At 40.5% G+C, this 6,960-nt stretch overlaps 1 protein-coding gene across 5 annotated transcripts in view; it reads left to right on the top strand.

Moving 5' to 3' along the window:
* The first annotated feature begins 1,482 nt into the window (after window positions 1-1,482).
* Scn3a (sodium voltage-gated channel alpha subunit 3) overlaps window positions 1,483-6,960 on the top strand; it is a 109,421-nt gene continuing 103,943 nt past the window's right edge. For all 5 annotated transcript variants that reach the window (XM_029474076.1, XM_021156002.2, XM_029474077.1 and 2 more), the window contains exon 1: window positions 1,483-1,743. The gene's annotated coding sequence lies outside the window, so the exon portion shown is untranslated. The remainder of the gene's footprint in view (window positions 1,744-6,960) is intronic.

The raw sequence follows: 6,960 nt of genomic DNA, 5'->3' as shown, positions 1-6,960 counted from the left end.
CTGGTTGGGAAATGATCTGCTCTGCAGGCACTAGGACCTCCTTTAAAATCCCCAGCCCTACCCTAGGCAACATAGGAGAGCTGGTCCCAACGGTTCCAGAGCAGCGAGCCTTGACGGTATGGGCCCTGGAGAGCCGGTGGGCTGACCACCTCAGCTACCACCCAGGCCCAGATCCCGTGCTTTGAATTGACCCACTCCAGCATCTACCCTATCTATGAACAGCTAAAGCAGGACTGGGTGGTCCTGCAGATCCATGCTGCAAGATCGCCACCTTATAGGGCAACCACAGGATATCTGAGGGGAGCCCCGGTGAGGATCCAGGATTGATGGAGTAGCAGAAGCCAGAGGCCTCAAACCAGACCAATGACTCACTGCAATGACACACTTCAGCTTCCAAGGCGAGAGCTTTTCTTTCTTTCTTTCTTTCTTTCTTTCTTTCTTTCTTTCTTTCTTTCTTTCTCTCTCTCTCTCTCTCTCTCTCTCTCTCTCTCTCTCTCTTCCTTTTGGGAGATGTTGCAGAGGCAGAAGGCTGATACAAAGGGATGGGGAGATGAGTAGGATTGGGGATAATGATGTGAAATTCACAAAGAATCAATAAGAAAAATTTAAAAAATCCTCACCGTCCAAGACCAGGCCTGCTACGGTGCTGATTCTACACTACCCCAGCAATGGGGACAGAGGCAGGGAGTTTGCTGCTTCAGTCTAATTCCAGGTTTAATGAGATAATTTTTCTCTAAATGTGAAAAGTAAAACCAAAACCTGCTGTTAAGAGCCCTCTCAACTCACAAAAGTCATTTTCCCTTTGACTATGTGATTCTGTTTTTCAATGTTGCAAGCATTTGCTGCCCTAATGTCTCAAAGGCTGAGCAGGAGGTAGATCACAGAAGACCCCTGAGGTCACCCCCACGTATGCTGGTCCTTCATGAACAATACACACCCCCTAAAGGAGCACATATATATGCCACACACACCTAAATAAATAAATAAATAAATAAATAAATAAATAAGGCATTCAGATCAGAGGTTGTATTCAAAACCAAAAAAAAAAAGAAATAAATAAAAATATGAAAAGTTTACATCTGCATATATGTTATACTATTTTTTCAGAAGCCAGGTTTTTCACCTTGTGTGGAGGGGGACCTCATCTTGGAAGAGCAGACTTAGAGAAGATTTTATGAAAACCTATGATTCCTAATCAAACAACTAGAAAATTAAAAAGTAAATACATAAAGAGGCATGAAAGGTTAACTGTGCACACTCGTGTGGTAGCTAGGTTACCCCCCGCCTCCATCATCGCTCTGCTGTCACCGTGGGGCCCTTACATGATTCATAATGTTTCCATACAGGTTTGCCTCCTGCCTTCCGAAGAGATGGAGAATAATAGGAGTGTTTTGTCGTTTGCGCAATGGCGTGTGTCTGCCAGTAGATGGCAGTAACACGTTGAATGCTGCCAGCTTTTTCTTTTTCTTTCTTTTTTTTTTTTTTCCTTCCAGGGCCGTTTTCTGATATATGTTGGGTATCATAGAGTGAATCTCAGAACAGGAAGCGGAGGCATAAGCAGAAAGGATTCTGGAAAGGTCTCTTTGTTTTCATATCCACAGAGAAAGCAAGAAAAAAAAATTGAATGTAATTTGCAAATCCCTGTGGCCCAAATCTGAAGAACTACAGGGGGTGGCACGTTCCATTCTAACCATCTTGGATGCTGTCCTTTGTTGAGCTGTGATTCCTAAGGCTCTCCATCAGGTAAGCTGACAAAACATTTAATTATTTGCACCGTAGAATCTAGCCACCAGATCATCTTCTCATTTTAAATCCTCCCTGTGCTGCCATTTTTAAAAGCCTAATGTTTAGGTGTAAATTATAAGAACTAAAGGCATCATTTGATTTGTAAACTGCTTACTACTATTCCTTTATCTTTCAAAGGAAACAGCCTCTGTCTGGAAATGGTGACTTACAATACAGACTAGGAATTAAGGAGTGTGTGTCTGTGAAAGAAACAGATGTTTGGGGTTCATTGTATAGAGAGAACATCTGTTTTGTTAGACTTAATGTCAACCCACTAGATTTCAGGACGACACCGCCTATTTGGCATCTTTAAATCATTAAATGCTCGGTGAAATTGGAGCTACCTTTTCTGTGCTTTTTTTGTTTTTTGTTTTTTTTTTAATTCAATTTAATTTTATTTATTTAGAAGCTCCGGAGAAGCCATATGCAGACAGTGATATCAATATATAAGGGTGTTTGGCTATTTAGACGTTCTCATTTTTCTTAGAAATTTATCAGCATAGAGGGAAAGAGACCACCCAGAGTAACATTAAAATACATTTGATTTGTTAAAAGTGAAATGATCCGAGAATTCCTGTATATTCCACAACCTCCTGTTTTGTTACCTTTTAATAGCCAGAAGCTTGAGAACTGGGTAGGTTTCTTTCCTTCCTGGAACATTTCATGGTTGGATTTTATTATCAGTACTATTACTACCAATCACCAGGAAAACTCACTTGAGACCAAATGAGAATAATTTACATTGTGTAGAGTCTGTGCCTGTCACTAAAATGTTTTACACCACACTCATAATGTTCCATTCAGTGATCACACTGCTACATTAGCAGAAGACCTACAGGCAGGAGTGGAAAGACAAGTTTTTAAGATTACAAAGCTCTCTCTCTCTCTCTCTCTCTCTCTCTCTCTCTCTCTCTCTCTCTCTCTCTCTCGTGTGTGTGTGTGTGTGTGTGTGTGTGTGTGTGTGTGTGTGTGTGTGTGTGTATGTGTGTGCAATGTGTAATGTCTCTTGTGAGGACAAAGATGAAGGCATTAGTGTTTGTGAGGAGAATCTGCATGGAAATATTACATCTAATCTATTCTGAGCAGTGTGTCCTGTAAGAAATACAGACCCGAGATATCAACCCAGGCTTTGGTCGGTACTAAACAAAAGGCCTTAAAACAAACAAACAAAAAACAAACAAACAAAAAATACCTTGGGGTACCTGAAGTATATTTTCTCATCATATGGCAAACAAACCAAGCAATCTCACTCAGTAAATTATATCGGGCGGCAATACACTCCCCCTTAAAACATTTCAAAATAGTGTCTGCCTCAGCAGAAAGCCCTTGTCTCACATATTTCAGAACTCCAACTGACTATAGGATGTAAAGAAAAATGTTTCCTTGGAAAGGGTTTTCAGAAATAAATGCTAATTGGCTCAGATGTATTGTACAGTACCCGCCATGCCTGCAGGTGATTAAGTGAGTAACTTTGTGCTTTGTAAATACCAGAGCTGGTTGATTGGACTATAGTTTGCATTTATGAATGGATATTTATATTTGGTCCCTGGATGCTACCTGTTTGATTTTGTTTTTAAAGTTGCCGTGTCTCCTTAGCTGTTCATCTGGCTTGGATGCTCACTTCTCCTGGTTGCTTGTCTTGCTTAGTTATTCTTTGACACATATGGTCAGAGTGGGAAAAGCTGACGCGCACACACAACTCCACCTTGCAAAACATGCCCTTTGAACTCATCAGAAATGAAATGTTCCCATTACAAACCATCTAAAGCTAATGAGAGTATTTCACTCTTTATGAAAAATGCAGTGGAGATTCATTTGTAAGGCACACATTACCCTTTTTTTTTTTTTTTTTTTTTTAGGTAGAGCTTAACTCTGAGTTGGAAATGGGGACATGGTTCAGGTTCTGCCACTTGTGAGCTTTGTAGGCTCCAAAAGGACAGCAGCTACCACAGAAGTAGTTGAAAAGTCAAGTCAAAGCCAGATTCTAATTCCTTCCACTTTTTGCTGTTGATTTCTGAGCTCAGCTCTATGAGGGGCATCCCTGGATCTCCTAACTCCAGTTTGACAATGAGTGTTTCACTGGGCATGAGGGTAGAGAAGTGGAGACATTTTGGCGGTCTTTGGCCAGTTCCTTCTTTGGTAGAAACAGCAAGCAGTGGATGGAAAACTGGGGACGAGCTTAGCAGCTTCACTGTTTTCTAACAAATAACTAAAGTTCTGTAGCCTCTAGCACACTGTCCATAGAGCAATGATGTGCCTACTTAGAAAACGGTGGAAATAAAATATTTTCTGTTCAGGGCTTAGTGACTGTCGCCTTCCTCTCTTATCTGCCACCCCAGCACCCAAGAAAGGAACAGGTATCATTGCTATTATTAGTGCCAGTGATGAAGTGCCTTCTGCCACAACAGGAAAGTGTGGAGAGGGATGAGACCAAGAAGGGATTTGAACTGTGGTTAAGTGTCATCTTGGAAGAGGGCTTTGGCTGAACATCAGCAAGACCAATGTGTTACCCATGACAATGTCAGTTAGTGGAGACATTGCAGGCCCTTTCTGGTGAGTTCGTGGAACTTCTAGATGGTTCTCCCTGTCCATTGGTGGTATTTCAGACTGCACTGTGCTTGTTTGTATGTTTCATTTTTTTTTTCCTTTTAGCAAAATCAAGTGATGATAATCCAAGAGCATCATCATCACTTCATCTTACCTTAAGAGGACTTGTGTTTCAGACAAAAGGCCTCTGGGAGGATTCACAGAGGCAAATCTATGTTTTGTGAGGGATCACAATTTTTTTTTAAAAAAGTAACTTCTATAATACTATGATAATCAGATCATGGCACCTAAGCCTAAGAAATGTCTTAGCTCTGACTGAGACCCAAACTCTCTGGGCCTAAATCCTGTTAAGGTCACAGTTATATGTGGGAAGGCAAAATGTGCCTGATGAAATTGTTGACATGCTACGAAGGCCCCGCTTCTCCCTAAAGACTCTCTAAGTGCAGCTTGGTGCTTCTGACAGCTGTGTGCTACCGGGATCTCTGTGAGCTAGAGCCTGGGTGACCTTTCAGCACCCCAAGCCTCCTAATCCCTTCCTTCAACCACCCTGGGCCTCTTTAAACTGACTCCAGTAACAGGGCTGTCAGCTCCATCTTCATGGCCACCAGGATGACTTAATGGACTCAGGATAGCATAGAGAGGACGGCCGAGAGCAGGAAAGGCTGAGCAACTGGAGGATACCATGTCTCAGCAGGACAGGCTCTGAGCCTGGAATCTGTTGCCAGTCATTTCTCTTGGCTCCAGCTTCCTCCAAGTTCCTGTGAGTCGTTAATTGCAGGCTGAAGTTTATCAGAAACCATCTGTAAGTGCAAGTAAGTAATTTTGTCTTTTTTTTCCAACAAAAAATGAGCATAGAATGAGATGGTGACATTTCTTGCCTTCAGTGGCTATGCACATCCCTATTTCTTGTTATCCTTCCTGTACAGAAACTTGGTGGACTTACTTTGTGGCAATGTCTCGCTTGTCTTCAAAAATATATTATTCATTTCTGTACTTATATAATTGGATGTTTTATTCATCTTACAGAGCAAGGAGGATCAGTTGATCACCTGTTCTTGAAATATAATTAAAATCAGAAACAATTAATTTAGGATCTTTTAGGTTCTGTGATGTTAACTTCAATTCCATTGGTTTTTACCTTCATTTGAGTATTGCCCCATGAACAATATTCACATCCAACTGGTATGCAACGCAGAATCCAAATTCCTATAATTTTGATGTCCAGAAATTTTGGAGAGGAAAAGAGTCAGAGCTGCTGCTATTGCATCCTGCACCTCTATTCGATCTGGGGGCAGCTTTCATCACTCAGCTTCGCCTGACATATGTTTTGCTTTGTGGGTAAAGTTAGCACATTCTTTGGTTGCCCTTTACTGTGATGTAACAAATGGTAGCCACCAAATTCAGGGCAAAATAATACTGGTTTTCACTCTGTTAACTGCGGGACGATGATAAAAGTTCTCTTACTTGCAAAGCAAAGAAACGCTATGTTCTACGAACTGCCACATCCACTATGGCTCTCTAGGTCCCTAAAGTTTGAATTTTCATCTGAATACATAATTAGTCTCAGTAGAATTTTCCACAGTTAACTTAGAAGTTTAATTTAATTTTACCTATTCAACTGGGCACGTTAAGTTTCAATGCAACAACTATTGATACATTGCTTTCTTAGGTTCCCATGTCTGTTATTTGAAATTCTGGATTTGAAATGGAAGAAACATAAAGAAAGAAAACTTTGCCTAAAATATATGAATGAAAAACAGTTACAAGGAAAATATCCAAATGAGTACAGAGAAACACAGAAGTCATCTATATGGGTGTTTTCAAGGATTTCCAAAGTTCAAAAATTCCTTTAAATGTCTCTGTGATTCCTGTAATAATTGAATTAGAGTTTCATTCTTTCTGAGATTACATACAGGAAGCCCTCCATGTGATCACGCGCCATGCAGGAGCAATGTAGGAGAAATGATGTCCCTACATTATTAAAGAGTGATTTAATATTGTTTTAGTCAGTGGGTGACTTCAAAGATGAAAAGTCACTCTTTAAATAACTTTGGCCATTTTCTGCCAAGAAGTTCTCTTTGGGGAATTTTAATCTCCCAGTAGTCAGAATATACTTTATTCTTGAGTTGTGCAGAACATTTTGTACTTCTGCTTTCCCAGGAGTTGGAGTAATTCATTAAATCACAACTTTCATTACTTACAGCATTGTGACTGACATGATCTTGTAAAAGGCTTAACAGTACACAGGTTACAGGCTTAAGCCTCAGTTTGAGATCTAGTCACTTGTTTGTTAGTTTGTCCGTCTTCCACATGTCTTTGTGAGACATTACTTTTATGAAATTTCCTCTCTGTAACTGAAGTTGTTCTAGAGTATTCTAGGAATCTTCTTTTTATTGGAATTATGGTGGGAGTGGCCTTAAAAAGTGAAGACAAAGGAAAGGAACCCAAACTTCTGTGCAAAGAATGCAAGTTTGAGGAATGAGTGAAGATTTGCATGTGGAGACCAAGGAGCCAGGAAGTTCATTCCAAGCCATTCTAAAACAAGAGAGCACCATGTCCTCTCCAGGAGCGTGGAGGATGGAGTCATTTCTTTGAAAAGCTAAAAATTCCAGAGGTTTTTTTTTTTTT

The sequence above is a fragment of the Mus caroli genome, chromosome 2 (genome assembly GCF_900094665.2).
Source record: "Mus caroli chromosome 2, CAROLI_EIJ_v1.1, whole genome shotgun sequence".
Lineage (NCBI taxonomy): Eukaryota > Metazoa > Chordata > Mammalia > Rodentia > Muridae > Mus > Mus caroli.
Note: the sequence above shows the minus strand (reverse complement) of the source record. Positions and strands in the feature narration are given on the sequence as shown.